The sequence below is a fragment of the Pelobates fuscus genome, chromosome 3 (assembly GCF_036172605.1).
Source record: "Pelobates fuscus isolate aPelFus1 chromosome 3, aPelFus1.pri, whole genome shotgun sequence".
Taxonomy (NCBI): domain Eukaryota; kingdom Metazoa; phylum Chordata; class Amphibia; order Anura; family Pelobatidae; genus Pelobates; species Pelobates fuscus.
This window is the reverse complement of record NC_086319.1, coordinates 233,618,374-233,636,516: the sequence shown is the minus strand read 5'-3', so window position 1 is coordinate 233,636,516 and position 18,143 is coordinate 233,618,374. Positions and strand designations below refer to the sequence as shown.

Here is an 18,143-nt window from a genome sequence, read left to right as displayed (position 1 = left end):
TTCTGTAGGGAAATAAATGTCTTTGTTTTGGATGTTGTTGATTTCTCGATTCAAAGCAGTTTGCCTGGTATATTAGGGAAGCATTAGATTGATAATTTTGTATTATAGTTAGCATATTAAAACAGTACTATGGAGTATTTTGGTAAAATTAACCTTATAACGCCAAACAATTGTCGAATAATATTTTTTTAAAGGGATAGTCTATGTAACAAAATCATCCCATATTTTAATGGAATATGCAGATAAAACATAAAAAAAAAATAATTGCAAGATCAACAGGATGTGATACTCCAATCAACAGCATCTCATCTTTGTGTCATTGGAAGTTTATTGCATAAGTAAATTTACCCCCCCACCACCCCCACCCCTCACTCCCTCACCCCCTCACCCCCAACACACACACACACACAAAGTCATCATAATGGATGATTGGCACTGCATTACCAATTCATAGCAGCCATACCATAGCTGCTATCACTTTAAATATAGCCTGGTTCCATGTATAGCCAAATCAATTTATGACCGCAGAGCTGCATGTATCTTTTAAAGCTATATAAGCAGTCTTCCATGCTATGATAAATTCTTCAGGCACTATATTGCATATTTCCATCTTCAAATTGGAGCATTTTATCCATAAGGGGTTACAGACATTTTTTTCCACACAGATATAATTCTTGTCCAGTTTTTCACTAGGACGGGTGTTTATTCCATTTTCCTGGATTTCCCAAGGAAAGTTCCAACACAGCTAGCTATTCTGGCAAAAATATGAAGATTCCTTGTCACTTCTCCACCATCCCAGTAAATACTGAAAAGCTCCATATGTGCTAAGGAAATGCCTTCAGAATTACACAAAAGAAACAACTGCACTGAAAAAAAAAAAAATCTCTAATCTTCCTTATTTACAATTTTATTTCGATCTGTAAACAGAATCAATGTAAAAATGTTTTTAACAAATTGGAACTATTATAAGTCAAAAAGCAATGGAACATAAGTACAATTTGTAATTCCATTGTAATATGCTGCTATATGTTGTGTCTAAATGGGCAATTTTTGTTTTACCTTGTGAAAGTACTAATTGCAAATTGTTTAAATTGCTGTGAAAAAAATAATTATAGGACTGCAAACCTAATGTGAGAAAAAAATTAAATTAAAAATACGGTACCTTGAAATGCTGTGACAGCAGTAAATCTAATTTACAAAAAAAAAAAAAATACAGTAAACTAGGTAGTCAGGTACCCAAATACAAACACGTAGACAAATGTTGTTAAATCTTTGCAGATTTACAAATCTGAATCAATAACGTTTTATTTAGTAACTCTTGAAACTTCGATAAAAGCAAGACTTCCATCATTCAGATTTACATGCGTGTAATAGAGTTTGCATTTTTGTGGAATCAAATGGGTTACCAGATGGGTTGCTTTTGTTTGACAATATGCTGGCTCAATAATGCATACAACGCATCTTATAATAAATTTTACAAAATGTAAAAAAAGGATCTCTGGCAACCAACATCCAACATTCATCAATCCTAATGCATATTAACAGAGTCTGGAAGATTTTATGGAGTATGTGTCAAAGAAAAGCAGTACATGTTTATTTTAAGTAAAGTGGATCTTAAAGGAAAAGTTAACTTATTTTCCTATAAACAATCAACAGACCTATATTATATCACGAGTAAAGAATGGAATTTTTTTCAGCATCAACATTTGATCCTGCTCGACAGGCTCCCATGCTGCCGGCATTATTCAGTGCTGTACCCAAATGTCATTGGGAATGTATTGAAAGCAAGCGGCTTTGTTTATGTGGCTTCTATTAAGGTGGTACTGTGCCACAGGTGTACCCAAGGAGTTTAGATTTGATCGTCCAGCAGCGGTTGACCCCAATTTCCATAATGCTATCTCAGATGTTTGACTGGCAGAGGATTAAGGAAATGTGTATCTCTCAGGTAACAGTGTTTGGCCTTTGAAAAGTGCAGAGGATTATTTGTAAGTGTGCCTGTGTATGAAGAAAATGCCTTTAAAACTTACCAAACAAACAACCACATATATATATTATGGGCTACACAAGGCAGAAACACATAGGGAGGGCACATTCAGAGTTCCTACTAAGACACTGTGAGCAGAGTTGGATTTTACAGTGTGAACTTCACCATCTTTTAACAGTTTCATTGCAGTGATGTCACTAGACAACCCAGAGGACTAATCATCGAACAATTCATGTGCCTTTTAGTGGTGCAATGGGTAATGTTATTTATTTCGGCCTAATGTTCACTGCATACGAAATACACAACATTACTGATTTAAATATATTTTTTCTACACACACTTTATAAAAGTATTAATTGGCTAGTATTGCAGAAATAATTAACCCCATATAATATAGAAATAAATCTGTGCCATTAGGAATATTAGAAATTCCCAAACTCTGTGCCAGATGAAAGCATTGTTTTGGAAAATAGTTACCAAACATGGATTAGTCTGATCAAAATACTACTACGATTCTGGGTAAAGTGAGGATTTAAAATAAAGAACATTAAGAAGACCCAACATCATTAAATGAGACAATTATAGGCACCCAGACTACTTTATCTCATTGAAGTGGTCTGGGTGCAGTGACCCTGTTCCCAAACCCTGTAAAGTAAACCATTGCAGTTTTTGAGAAACTACAATGTTTACATCACAGTACTAAGAGTGCCCCTAGTGGCTCTCTATCAGACAGCCACTAGTGGTGCTTCCTGGAGTTTCACAGAATTTGACTCTGTGAAACGAAGCTGGACGTCCTCATGCTCTGCATGAGGATATCCAGCATCAGAGAAAACACCATCAGAAAGCATTGAGACAATGCTTTCCTATAGGGAATGCATGCACTTTAGATATCCCACTTTAATTGAGGTCAGGGGACTGTAACCCTGTGACAAGGGATCTTGCCGTTGCAATTGGGTAAGTAAATAAAGGGTCATTTAACCATTTGTATCACTGGGGTGGCACAGGGCTGAATACATCTTTGTATTCCTAATACCAAATGGTTCCTTTAACCCCTTAAGGACACATGACATGTGTGACATGTCATGATTCCCTTTTATTCCAGAAGCTTGGTCCTTAAGGGGTTAAAGGGACACTATAGTCACCTGAACAACTTTAGCTTAATGAAGCAGTTTTGGTGTATAGAACATGCCCCTGCAGCCTCACTGCTCAATCCTCTGCCATTTAGGAGTTAAATCCCTTTGTTTATGAACCCTAGTCACACCTCCCTGCATGTGACTTGCACAGCCTTCCATAAACACTTCCTGTAAAGAGAGCCCTATTTAGGCTTTCTTTATTGCAAGTTCTGTTTAATTAAGATTTTCTTATCCCCTGCTATGTTAATAGCTTGCTGGACCCTGCAAGAGCCTCCTGTGTGTGATTAAAGTTCAATTTAGAGATTGAGATACAATTATTTAAGGTAAATTACATCTGTTTGAAAGTGAAACCAGTTTTTTTTTCATGCAGGCTCTGTCAATCATAGCTAGGGGAGGTATGGCTAGGGCTGCATAAACAGAAACAAAGTGATTTAACTCCTAAATGACAGTGAATTGAGCAGTGAGATTGTAGGGGAATGATCTATACACTAAAACTGCTTTATTTAGCTAAAGTAATTTAGGTGACTATAGTGTTCCTTTAACCATACTGTACTTCGTATGTTTTCTGTAATATTCCCAGAGTAAGCCTTTACTGTAATATCACAATGTGGAATTTAATCCTACTCACATACATATAAAGAAAAATATATATAGATGGGAAAAGTTATTGGAAATATTTAGTTAACATAAAGAAGCATTTTACTACAATACAGCATCTCCTGTGTTATATCTAAATTTTCTATTAAATACACATTGTGACAAATGTCAATTCTGTACTGGTTTTGTTGCACAGAATGACAGTAATTGGATGAAAGCAGTCTGCTGACGCTCATAGCCAATGAATATCGTCCACCCCAGTGTTTGCAGCTCTGCAGAAACCAGAATCAAGTCACTGGACCACCAAGGAGTATCAGAGTCCATTGGGGAGCCAGGTAAGGGACAGACTATTGTAAAATCAATTTTGCCATACAACCAAAGAACCAACCCAGGGTCCTCCTGGCATTATAACCACTACAGCAGGCTTTAGTGGTTATGATGCTTGAAGTGACCCTTTAAAGAACTAGCTTTAGTGGCAGATACTGCAATATGACTGACTTAAGTAGGACCATGGAAGATTGATATGCGACGGTTGTACATACACAACAAGAAGCCATGGCTCCAAAGATTTATAGGAGTTACATATGGGATTTCTTAGAGGCAAAAATGCTTCCTGTCCCTTTGAAGAAACAAAAATTATAAAATGTGGTTGTGTGTCAGGTAATACAGGGTTGTCCAAAAGGAGATCCTTAGTTGTTGTAGGAACTACAAAGTCAATTTATCATTTACAAAACTCCAGAATAATAAAGCATTTTGGGAGTTGTAGTTTTACAACAGCTGGGGATCTACTGTTTGGTCACCTCTACTGGATAAAAACAAAATGGAAGAAAGACTCAAAGACCCAAGGTCACTCCCACGTTCAAAAACAGCCACAATGCTCTCAAATTCAGAATCTGAAACATTTACAACATTTTTTCCCCCTAAATAAGTAGGCAGACTTAACTGGTACTTTTTTTTTTATTTTGCTATATGCAGTGACACACGTTTCCTATTTGACGTCTTACACGTCACGTCACTACCTTAGAGGAAGATATTTGTCATCCATGTGGTAGTCAAAGGGTTACATGCATACAAAGCCGATTATTTTTTAGGCAATAAAAAGGTCTGTGTTTACATACACACAGATTATGAACACTAGGTTATTAAAATCATTGCTTAAACACATTTTTTAGCAAATAATTAAACTGAGTTTGCAGAGAATCAAATTATATGCAGAATGTATAATACCTAGCGTGCGCATGCAAGGCCAGAGTGGAGTGATTTTATTTGTCACTAATTTTCCACAATCCCATTGAAAAAGTCACAGAGCATGCTGGAGATATATGAAGAAATTCTAGTGGCTTTTTACATTGTATTGCATACATTAACACGTTTCCATCAACGTGCAACACTGCAAGGATGCGACTGAAATAACTTCATATTCAAATAAGATAATGGGTTTTATGACAATTATGTTAGAAAATACTGTAATCTGGAGTTTTGCATATATTCAAAATGCCACTTTTAACTGCTTATGTGAATCGATGTCAGCTCTCACTCCAAATCAAGAAGAAATGATGGAAAGCACCTGGTATCCTTGGAAACTGTTCCAATGAACTTTGTATTTCCTATAACCTACCTGATTCACACTAGTCTCCAGAGATCTATTGAGGAGAGTAATCCATTCACACTGGAGTTGGGGTGAACTATGAGCTTACTATACCAATTGTACTATTGATATATGAAAACTGTTTGGTGGAATGTATTGTATTGTTTCTCTACGCCGGTATTACTGTGCAATGCTTTGTTTTATTGAGCATGATGAGAAGAAAAAAAAATAAAAATATGATACTGTAATCACTAAGCAAACAAAAAGAATAGAATCCAACACTACTGTTGACACTGGAGCAAAACAAACAAGTTGTGGTGCATAACTGAATCGTGTGTTTGAAAGTGACATTGAACTAGGACAACACTACGAACTTTACCCTGATAAAATTAAGCTGGAGTTTTTTTTCTCTCTCATTCAAAGCTTGCGTCATGGGATAGAGGAGCCCGCTCAGTCATTTACACTGGAACAGTCTGAACTGACAAGGCTAGCAAGTGGTAGATCTGTCATCTAAATAAATAGTGATTTCACGTGACTAATTACACAAGCTTTTTTCAGGCTGCACTTTAAATCTTTCAATTGGAGGAAAGAAAACATATTGATCAAACTAGATCATTAAGTTAATTACTATCAGCATGGTGAAACTACAATTAGGAATATATTGTAAAAAAAAAATATTTATTTTTAACTGTTTATTAACTTATTAGGTCTTACAGCCACCAGAACTTAAGTTGGCCTTTGATGGATATCATCACACACAGTAGCGGGAAAGTGCAATATTTGCTGCAAACTGTGCCTCCCATGATAAGTGCAGCATTTGCGAGATTCATGGGAGTTGTATTAGAGATTAACTGGAATACTAGGTGGTGTGTGGAAAAGCAAAAATTATCCAGGCACTCAAGGACAGTGAATACCAGTGCATGAAGTAACAACAGCATTGTTTTGACCTCAAACTAGATCTTTATCATGCTAAAACCACCGAATATATATAGAACATAATTACCCAAAATTGATTACAAAACGAAAACGTTATTATCCCAAACAGCCAGAATTGGGATTCAAATCTCCAGAGGCTAACTGCGCTCAAAGGGGTGATCATGCTCCCATACATTGGGGGCAAGTGCATCTAACAGCTTAATTATGGAAAATGCACATGCGTAATTAAATATTCCATTTGAATACGCTTGAGTGCCTGGATCATTTTTTTCTTTTCAATCGATATATTGGAGTTTGCCAGCTTAGGTCCAGATTTGCACCCTGGATTGACAACGGAGAGGAGTGCAGGTTCTTCTACAGTATTTCTAACATAATTTATAATTGTGTGTCAATATTTCAACACCCTGATTCACAGTCTCTACCGTGCACGGACTAGTTCTAAAGATAGATACTCAGACTCCTTATTTATTATGCTACAAGTGTGGTTGGTTATTTGACTGGTACATGCATACCCTCACTTTACCCTAGGCCATACAAATCAGCTTTGAAATTGGGATGTACATAGGCTTATTACAGAAGTTAATTTAACACTGATCAAGGCATGAGGTTTATGTTTTTGAACAGATGTGTGTAACTGATGTGTAACTTTTCTCAAAAAAAGGAAACCATATTTAAAACAAAATAAAGCATAAATGCGATCTAATAAAAAAAAAAGAAGCACAATGAAAACAATAACACATGAATAACCCATTACTTCATGTGTATCTAAATTCAAAATAAAAGCAAGACCCCCTCCCCCAAGTGATTAAAAAAAAGTTCAGAAGACAGGACCACTCCCCTCTTGCTTTCAACTTCTGATAAAATCAACATTTGCTCACCAAAAAGTTAGCCTACATCAGACATCCGATGGAGGCTGTCCCAACACAGCTAGCCTGTCCTACATCCTAGCGCTTCACACACAGCTCTGTATGGAAGGAAAACAAGTAAACACTAACGTACTGAGACATATCTACAAGGCACCCTGACACCTTATAGTCTGAGCTCGGAACACTCGGGAACGGTGGGTGGGGAGGGGGTTATGTACTAAATTCTGAATTGTACAAAATTTAAATAACGCACTTTAGAAAAGAAAAATGGCAGATGGGGGGGGGGGAGAATCACTCCAAATCGGCTATAGTCTTAGATTGTCAACATCTACCTGCATTTTGCCAGATTTCAGTTCGGAGTTTAGTGAATAAGTCTTAGTGTTAGCATATGGTCCCCATCTAGCCGCCAGCATGCTGATCACATGTCTGGACTAGGAGTGGGCTTTTAAATTGCTTCTAAGGTTCAGACACCAACTGGTAACAATACTATCAAATGGCCAGCAGACTCATGTGATACTTCGAAAATATAACTATTTTTGCACAGTGTCATTCCTTTTTTTTTTTTTTTACTGATAGAGGATAATACATACCCCATCAATTACTGCGATTGCCCCTGTAACTGACATGTAATCATTCCACAAAAAGTATACTAATAAGTACCCCAGTATTTACAGATCACACTGAGATTGGAGAGTTCAGAAATGGAATTTAGAACATCGCTCAAAAGAAGAGAAAGCACCGAGTGTCTCAATAAAGCAGGACCTACCTCCGGCCAGTTAACGCCCTTTATCCCTGGATGACTGTCTTCTTTCCACAGATACAATGTCAGATTCCAGATCCCTTGTTTGTGCTCACAGGCTGAGCTCTGATGTAGTCTCTTAGCAAGACAGATCCACAGCCCCACCACTGCCTCTAAATCTCCAACAACCTCTGGCTGCACAGAGCAGTTCTGATGGGTGGGGAGAGGCTGAGGACTTCCTTGCAGTCACTATTGCAGTCCCTCCCATTCCTATTACATGTAGACCATGCTCTCTCTCTACCACATGCTGGGTCTCTTTTTGTTTAAGACAACGGTCTGTAGCTCAAAGAATATGTGCCAAAGATTACATCGTCAAATCAGAGCCAAGTTTCGACGATAACCCCATTAGGGCTCTGCTTGGCGAATTAAATGTAAAATTTTAAAAGGAGCGGTTTGTTTTATTTTTTTAAAAAGCCCCTGAATTAAGCTGCCTTAATAGTTAAAAACCATCAGACTTGCAGTCTACCACATTATGCTGTGTTCAGTTTGATGACTCACCAGGTCTTGAAGAGAAATCTCTCATGCATTGATCATTTTACAGATAATGCAATTCAATTTGCATTACTAGTCGTGGTAGTACAATTCGTTAAGGGAGTTGTTTACTAAACAGTGAACTAAAAAAAGGAATTGCAAAGCTTAAGGAAAAAACGTTATTAGGGAAAAATATACTAATTCAGTTTTTTTTTGTTTTGTTTTTATTCTGACTTACAATATGGTTTTAATTTTACCTCCATTCACTAAACCCTATATTGAGGTTTATTTGCTAAATTATATATTGCACATTACTGAAAACGCACATAGGGTATGCACTAATGTGAGAATTGTCAGGAATTCAAAGTGGCACTGTCACCACCGGCAAATTGCATAGTTCATAGATATAGGATCTTTATTAAATACTCATATTTACTTGATGGAATTTCACGGAAAATCCAACCCAGTCAAAATAGATACTGAGACGAAGTAGAGACTATTTTGTCTCAGTATTTTTACTACGCCTGACACATATGGATATTGGGTGGAGTTACTGGTATCAAGAAGTGTCAATGCCCAGCTCCAGCATGGTCCTCCATTAACCTCAATGCTGTACTCTTGTGCATGTCATTATCATTAATATAACTTCCATACATATGGTGCCAACTAAGACCGAAGCACTTTACAATTTTATAAAGGGGGATCTAACAACACATAAGGTTGATGAGAACCCTGCTCAAACAAGCTTACAATCTAAAATAGTGTTTCTCAATCTCTTACGGAGAATTACCCCTGCAGGCTTAGAGAAAAACCAGTACCCATGTCTCGAGAAAGTAATTTCTATTGATTTAAATAACAAACAAAATGGGTAGACACGGATATTCAAAGGGGCACTATAATCACTAAAAAGACTTTAGCTTAGTGGAGAAGTTTTGGTGTATAGATCATTCCCTGCAGTCTCATTGCTCATTCAGGAGTTACATCACTTTGTTTATGCAGTCCTAGCCACACCTCCCTGCATGTGACTTGCACAGACTTCCTAAACACTTTCTGTAAAGAGTCAGCTAATGTTTATACTTTCTTTTTCTTTCTCTGGCTAGGGCTTCATATACAGAAACAAAAGTGATTTAACTCCTAAACGGCAGAGAATTTAGCAGTTAGACTTCAGAGGCATGATTTATACACAGAAAACTGCTTTATTAAGCTAAAGTGGTTTTGGTGACTTTAGTGTCCCTTTAAGTTAATCTCATATTATAGAACAAGCATGATTAAAGTTAGTAAAGGATATTTTTTTAAATAATTATGACATAATGCGCATATTGTGTATGTTTTGAGGAGTGTATAAACTGTTAATCTGACGTATAATAGTGACAAAAGGAAAACATAATACACATAATAGTTACACACAGAAGAATCTGGCATACACACACTGGTCACTGGCACACACACAGAGAAAATTTACACAAACACAAATCGACACACACACACACACACACTGATTTGACACACTGACAGACACACACATTCTTAACAGTGTCTATAAGCCTGATTAATCACAGATACTTCAAGAAAAAATGTATCATTAAGAATACATATTTATATTCCTGACTCTACAGTTCTATTGCCACTTATCAATTAGCACCCCCACTCAATAAAATAAAAATAAATTGAACTAATTACTTATTCTCTTACTTGTCCTCCCCCTTGGGCTGCGTCATCCTGGAGGCAGGCCTTCAGGATGACGGGCAAATCCAATGCTCCTTATAGAGGAGCATTAGGAAACGTAGGTACATGCGTGGTTGCTGTGATGCACCTACAATTCCTCTACAGATAATCATTAAATGCAATGATTATCTACGGCCTACTGTGATGGCACTGCGCATTCGAGCGTGACGTCACAGTATGTTGTGGTATGAGATTCCTGGCTCTCATAACCAGAGGTCTTGGAGGCATGGCTTGAAGTTGCAATTCCAATCCAAATTCCAAAGAGACTTTGTGAAATATGTGTTTTTTATGCTTGGGGATAATTACATTAAGACATTATCTACCTTAATTGTATCACAGGCAGAGGGGAGGGATTGTGTGCTGTATGTGGGAGTGTCATGCATTTAACAATTGTTGTTATTGGTCTGTACAATTTGTGTCCTGTGCTCCATCAGGTCCAGTGGGTGTTCCTCTGGCCTGAAAAATTGTATAAAAATCCAACCTGTACTATTAAACTGGCAGATCATCTTGCACCATCATGACGTTTCGGCTCATGTTTGGTGGCTTGGAGAACTACTGTTCGTGGGGTTTGCAGTGGTTATGGTGCTCCAGCTCAGTGCTTATGGTACTCGTCAGTACTAGGAAGCAGAGATTGACGGAGGTACCCGGTTGGGGTGCAGTCGGTCCGTTACACAAATTTAGTTAGAATCATTGAAAGATAATACAAGACATAATTTTTGCATCATGTGAACTAAAATTTACCATCATACTAAATTGAAGAAATTAAATTGACATTGATCCAAATTTCCTGCAAACACAATTATACCTGGATTATTGATATCTAAAAGGACTTGCTTGGGAATTGCCATACTATCTCCACTAGTATCAGTGAAATTAGAATATATATATATATTGTAATCTTAGTTTGTGCTATTTTGCATATTTTCCTGTGAAATTAACCTATGGTATAGACTGTAAACAAACTAATCAAGTTAAAAAGATTTCCTCTAATAAGGGATTTTTATTTTCATATATTTAAAAAAAATATTAGAAAACTCCGCTCCACAGTACAGATGCAGATGTTCTATTTTATCATAGCGGTAAACTTAAGTGCATGAATATTTCATTACCCCAAGACAGTGGGTCTTTAAAAGATGTGGACAGTGATATAACCAACGGCAATTTTAATAGTATGCCAAGTGAATGCAGGGAAATTATTTGAAGCCGATAAATAATACAAATAATATTTCCTATGCAGCTAATGTCCTGCATGCTTAGTCAAGAAAATATATTTTTATGATCCATAGTGAATGGTACTTATGGACTTGTATAATACATATTTTTATCAAGACCCAGGCCCTCTCTGTCTCTCTCTTCATATATATATATAACGGAATATTAAAACATTGTTATGCCTGAATTGTTCCTCTTAGCAATAAACTCATTAGGGCGTTGGTCCTCTGCCAGCAGTGCATTACTGTAATTGTGTTCAAACATGTCAGTGAAGGTATGATGTCAGAGGTTACTCTTTCTTTCATTTCGCAGCATTGCTGGCTGAAACTGGATTATCTTAAACATGAACCACGGAGGCAGCCATCCACTCACTGCATTATCATGTCACCCAATTACCATGTTTCCCTCACTGAAGAAAATGGCGTTAAACTAGTTCAGATAGAAATGATTTTAGATAGCTTTACACTCTGATTTACCAGGGTCAGGTGGAAAATACACGGGGACAATCTTTTACACAAAGCTTTTAAGTCATGTTTGCAATTAAGGGTTAATTAGCTTATAGGGATTCATAAGTATACTCCCCTGGGATAACGCTTGGCCCGTTTTTCTTAAAAAAACAGTATAACATTATGAATACAAATCTGTATTCCAAACACCTGACCCTACTCTTTTTCTGGTGCCTCATCCATTCACTATAAAATTAGAAAATAAAAATGTTTCCTACCTTTTCCAGCTCTGCCCTTAGAGCTACTTACCCCTCCGTCTCATGCGACCTTTAGGAAGAGGCATGACCTCTTGTCCAATCTATTTCTTTCACATAGAGGAGCTTTGGAGACCTAATGCAAATGCGCAGTGAGTGACGCACATGCATTCAAACTTCGCTCTAAGCCTTAAATCAGTGCTTTCCCATGCAGCTTCCATGTTACGTGACCAAGTTTACTTAGTTTTAGTGACAGCCACTGGACATGGACTTTAACCCTGAAATGTAAATATTATAGTATTTTAAATAGCAGGGTTAAAAGGATTCTATAGTGCCAGAAAAACAAAGCGGTTTTCCTGGCACTATTAAATCCTACAATGCCCTCCCACTGTGGCGCTGAAGGGGTTAAAACCCCTTCAGTCAGATATCTGAATCCAGCACAGATGGCTAACGCTCCTCCCCCGCTCACGTCAACTGGCGGGCAATGCACATGGCTGCGCTCCCATTAGGATTTCCACATAGGAAAGCATTATTCAATGCTTTCCTATATAGAAAAATCAGACGCTGGAAGTCCTCATGTAGAGTGTGAGAACGTCCAGCATCAGATACCGGACCAAAGGTCCGTTTCAATTCAGGAAGTCCCTCCCTCTACTGGCTGTCTGGTAGACAGCCATTAGAGGTTTAGCTAACCCTCAGCAGTTATTATTGCAGTTTCTAAGAAACTGCAATAATTACCACTGTAGGGTTAAGGGACATAGGACATTGCACCCAGACCACTTCAATGAGCTGAAGTGGTCTGGGTGCCTACAGTGTCAATGTAAAGGGATACTGTAGTGCCAGGAATACAAAGCTGTATTCCTGGCACTACCGATCCCTCTGCCTCCTCCCTCCCTCGCACCCCCTCCTACCCTGTAAATACCTTACTTACCTTATCTCACCGCCGATGCCCCTTGGCACTGGGTCGAAGCTCCGCTGCCTCCTCCGCTGCACATGCATTAGACCTCCCACAGTAAAGCATTGAATCAATGCTTTCCTACAGGGAAAAATCTGACGCTGGAGGTCCTCATGCAGAGCGTAAGGACACCCAGCGTCAGATAACAGACCAAAAGTCTGCTATGATTCCGGATGCGCCCCCAGTGGCTGTCTGAAAGTCGGCCACTGAGGGCAAACTTAGAGCTGCAATGTTTAACATTGCAGAACTAGGTGCAAAAGGGACACAGCACCCAGACCACTTTGATGAGCTTAAGTAGTCTGGCTGCCTATAGTTTCCCTTTAGGAGGACAGGGACACTGTACCCAGACCTCTTCATTGAGATAAAGTAGTCTGAGTTACTATAGTGTACCTTTAAAATTTTAAAACATGTTACTTCTCCATTAATTAAATATGTATATTTAATTCAGCGGTTCCTGGATCAGAACACAGAACTGGGTCCTTACCTTATTTATACTTTACCAACAAAGCTTAGAACAGTCATATGCTATTAGTCAGGCTTCAGGTAGCTCCCTACCCCCAAAAAATCTAAATGCCGTAGCAGCATTACCATCTTAAGAGCTTCCTAAATTTAAAAGAGACCACTTAAACACTGGGAAGAAGCTAATGAAGGAATCTTTTTTAGCATATATATTAACTTACCATTAGAGAATTATTTAAGGAGTTAATTTATACAAAAAATGGCTACTAAGTTAAAGGAACACTGTAGTCACTAAAACAACTTTAGCTTAATGACGCAATGTTGTTGTAGATATCATACTCCTGCAGTCTCACTGGAGTTAATTCACTTTTTTATGCAGTCCTAGCCACACCTCCCTGCATGTGACTTATACATGCTTCCTAACCACTTCCTGTAAATAGTCATCTAATGTTTAGACTTCCTTTATTGCAAATTCTGTTTAGTTAAGAATTCCTTATCTCCTGCTCTGTTAATAACTCGCTAGACATTGCAGGAGCCTCCTGTGTGTGATTGAAGTTTACAGAGCAGGAGATAAAAACGTTTAAATTAAGTTACATCTGATTGAAAATGAAAGCATTCTCTTTTCATGCAGGCTGTGTCACTCACAGCCAGGGGAGGTGTGGCTATGGCTGAATAAACAGAAACAAAGTGCTTTAACTCCTAAATTGCAGTGAACTGACCCGTGAGACTGCAGGGGCATGATCTATAAATCAAAATAACTTTATAAGCTAAAGTTGTTTTGGTGAATATAGTGTCCCTTTAATTCAAAGTACATTAATTTCTATCCAAACCATTACAAGGAAGGTTATAAAAAAAACAAAATTTTAATTCAATATACATAAATTTGAGCCTTTAGAGTGCACTCAGTAAATGGTAGAGTGTAGTTACACGAGGACTGACTTGCAAAGTCCTATTATTGGTGAAACAAGTCAGAATGTTTAGTCTTATGTAACATAGCACAGGGCCAGCAGAGAGACTGAAAACAATGTTGCACTATTAAACCAAGGTCAACAAGTCAGATAAAAAATGCAAAACAGAAAAATGCACAAACAAATCATAAATGCAAATTGGGCAGGAGTCTGTCATCGTAGAGAACACCCAGCCTCTGCTGCATTCTGACTAAACTATGGAGGGAGGGAGCTGGAATTGTTGAAATCCGGGCTTACTTTCCATCTCCTTTTATCTTTAGTCCTTCCTGAGGTAAAAACTATCTCATCTACACCCACAGACAGAATTCCGTGACACCAAATGATACCAGCTGACTTAAAGGGGGAGATTTATCAAAGTGTCACCGATTTTTTTTTCCCGTCTAATTTTTAAAGAAATGTTGGCACAATTTATCAAACATGTCAGATTTTTTCATCTGTTGCTTTCTTTTGCACTCTAACCACAAGTTTCTATGCCGCATATTTATGAGATTTTCTTCCACTTTTTCAAACAAAAAATTGCTCTGATTCACTTTCTGTTTGCTGGGAATGTACACTTGGCAGTCTTTTCAAATAGAAATTTCTGCAGAAACTTTTTAGTTCACATTACTAAATACAATTAAAGGAATTATGGAATTTACCAGACACTTTTCAAATCACACCGATAAATATCCCCCTGAGTGTCAGTTGTTACATTCACTTCTGACATTCTCACAATGCATTAGACAGGCTCATTCTTGGAAGTTGTTACAGATAGATGGGAACTCCTAGCAGATAGTATCTTGGGACTAGCTCTTTTATGCTATTTACATCTCTGTACCATGTGATTTGCATCTGCAACCTCTCTGCTAAAAACTACAGCTTCATCTCATGTTATGACTTTGTGTGTGAATCTTGCAGTCTGCGAACTTGTGCCATGGTAAATTCATATGCATGTTGGTCTATTCAGTAAGTGGCAAATTATTAACAGATTTAGACAAATTCATTTTGTTTGATTCACTTTAATTCAGTACTCTGAAATACTGAGGTTCTGAATTCTCTAATTACTAAAATAAAAGCCCACGGAGCTAAATGGGGCAATGCTATTTTCTAATGGATTACATTGCACCAGTAAGATTTGTTTCCAAATATTTCCTAGCCAGATGTCAGCTAAATGGCAACAGACTGGTCACTTATCACTCTTGGTATTAGAAATCATCTGTCCTATGCAGACATCCCAAAATGCAAAAGTTCATTTCAGGGAGGTGGCTTCACCAGCAACTGCACCCCACGTGTTTACCCACACACACGCATGCACGCCCCAAAACACAAACATACACACAGTCACCAAACATGCATGAACAAGAACATGATATTTTATTATGACACAACATAACTATTCACATATTACAACTATTTATAGACACTATTAACACACATTGACACATAGATACACACACTGGCACACAGATACACACAATCTTACATGCATTGACACATGGTATAATAATTTGATCTGCAGCCACCCTTAATTTAACTTGTGTCCTGGCTGAGTTTGATGGGAGTGAGCATGCAGCTGCTCACTCCTGCCTCCCCCTACTCCGTCTTTTTAGCTGGGAGGAAGTGACAGGTTGTCTATGAGGGCAGATACTGCAGGGGCCCGGCCATGCTCTTAAAGGTCCGCGTCACCCAACTGGGCCCCTGTTCATTGATAACATTCATTGGGTGGACAATCTTAATATATGCTAAATGCCCTTAATTCTTTGAGGGCATTTAGCATTTATAATAGCTTGGAAATCACACACACACACAATCTGATATATATATATGCCATTTTCCAGGATATTGAGACTTGAGGGTGTCAGGGAGTCACACTACAAATGCAAGAGTCTCCCAGGCTTGGGATGTCTGTCTATGGAAAAAAAGTATAGTTGAGTTATCATATGTAGCGGTGAGGTGAATTAAAGGAAACCTGACATCATTTTTTATTCTTTTAAACAAAACATTACAATATTTTTATTCTGTAATGCATTCATATAAGTAAATACTTAATTTTAGAGCATATTCTGCCTCAGCCCAGCTCTTTTTAAGTCCTATTTGGTTGGAAGCACCACTTATCTAACCCCCAAACAAATCCTACAGGGTTATTCACTGAAGTTTAGGGTTAAAATAGCCAAAATGGAAAAAAAGTTGACTACTCTGGCTTTAAATTTGAAATTGACTTTTAATTCAGTGAGAAAGTTGGGCTATTTTGACCTTTGAATTCTCAATGTAGTAAGTAACCCTGTCAGATAATCATAAATTTGTGTTCAGAAATCCTGGTGTGCTGCAGAAGTGTTGAGCATCTCCGATGATTTGAGACCTTCACACTATGCATAGTTTTAGCAGATAGGTGATGATTTTAGCCCTAAAGAGGGGTAAAGGTGCCCGTGTCTTGCAAGAGCAAGACAAAATATTCACAAAAAAGGTTATTGACATATATAATCCTAAAAAAATACATAGGATTGTTATAATATATTCAGATGCAAATAATATATTCAGATGCAAATGTGATTTTCACACTAGGAGAGAAGAAGAGAAAACTCATGAAAGTATGGTCTCTTACATAAGAGAAAAACATAAGTACGCACCTAAGTGACAGTTCCGATTATTTGATAGGGTTAAAAGACCATAATGATAAAATGCGATATAGTGCTAGGTTGTACCAGATTAACATTAAACCGTATACTTACAACAACCAATTTGCAAGAGGATATACATGCAATAGTAATAGGAAAAAGAAACTTACCCTAGGGTGGGTTCCATAATGAACGAAGGGAGGGAAAATATTCGCCTCCTGTTTTTAATAAAATTTAGATTATTCGTTCACTGTAAACTAGAATAATCCCTAATTTTATGGCAAGACAGGAGGCTTCATATTTGCTGTTTTAACGCTCTTGAATGAAAGAACAAGCCGCATGTGACGTAGGTTTAAAATAAAAGGTTCGAAAGGTAAATTCCCTTGACCAATCTGCGGCGGATAAAATATCCACCAACGAGCTGCCTGCATGAAAGGCAGAGGATGCGGCTGCTCCTCTAACGGAGTGGGCACCGAATGATTGATCGATCCCTGCTTGGGTAAGCAACCATCTTATCCAGCGTGCGATCGTGGGGGAAGAGACCGGTTTGTGAGGTCTAACGTAGGATACAAAAAGAGGTCCAGTAGGGGCACATAGAGAGTTCGTGTTCTCAATGTAACAACGGGTACACAGGGCTATACAGAGAGACGGTCTGGAAAGTATGGATAAAAATACTGAGGAAGAATTAGTCTTAGTGCGTCTAGTAATAGTAAATCTGACACCGTCTGGTGCGAAGGTCACAGCATGAGAGTCAAAGGCCTGAACGTCTGAAACTCTGCGGAAGGACACCAGGCACAGGAGCAGGGCCAATTTCGCAGAAAGTTGGCGCAGGGATAAAGCCTCGTTAGATGGCCAGGAATCCAACAGTTGGAAAACTTTAGCAATATCCCAGAAGTTAGAGTATTTAGCCGCAGGTGGCCTCGTCAAGCGTATGCCCCATAGGAGTCTGCACACGGACGGGTGTTTCCCAACCAAGGAATTATCAACAGTGTCACGGGCTGCCAAAATGGCAGAACAAAAAATATTAATCGACCGGTATGATTTACCTTGATCGAAAAGGGATGATAAAAAATTTAAAATTGGTGAAAGAGGTGCTGAAACGGGATTGAGGTCCCTTTCCAGACACCAGCTGACCCAAACCCGTCATGGGGAGAGGTAG

General features: G+C 38.2%; 1 protein-coding gene across 2 annotated transcripts in view; it reads right to left on the bottom strand.

The window, feature by feature from the left end:
* Positions 1-8,156, bottom strand: part of FAM107B (family with sequence similarity 107 member B) — a 77,576-nt gene extending 69,420 nt beyond the window's left edge. Inside the window, exon 1 of one of the 2 annotated variants that reach the window (XM_063448203.1) lies at positions 7,871-8,156. The gene's annotated coding sequence lies outside the window, so the exon portion shown is untranslated. Of the gene's footprint in view, positions 1-7,116; positions 7,168-7,870 lie in introns of those variants that run through there. The other variant, XM_063448204.1, reaches the window with a different exon arrangement.
* Positions 8,157-18,143: the final 9,987 nt, after the last annotated feature.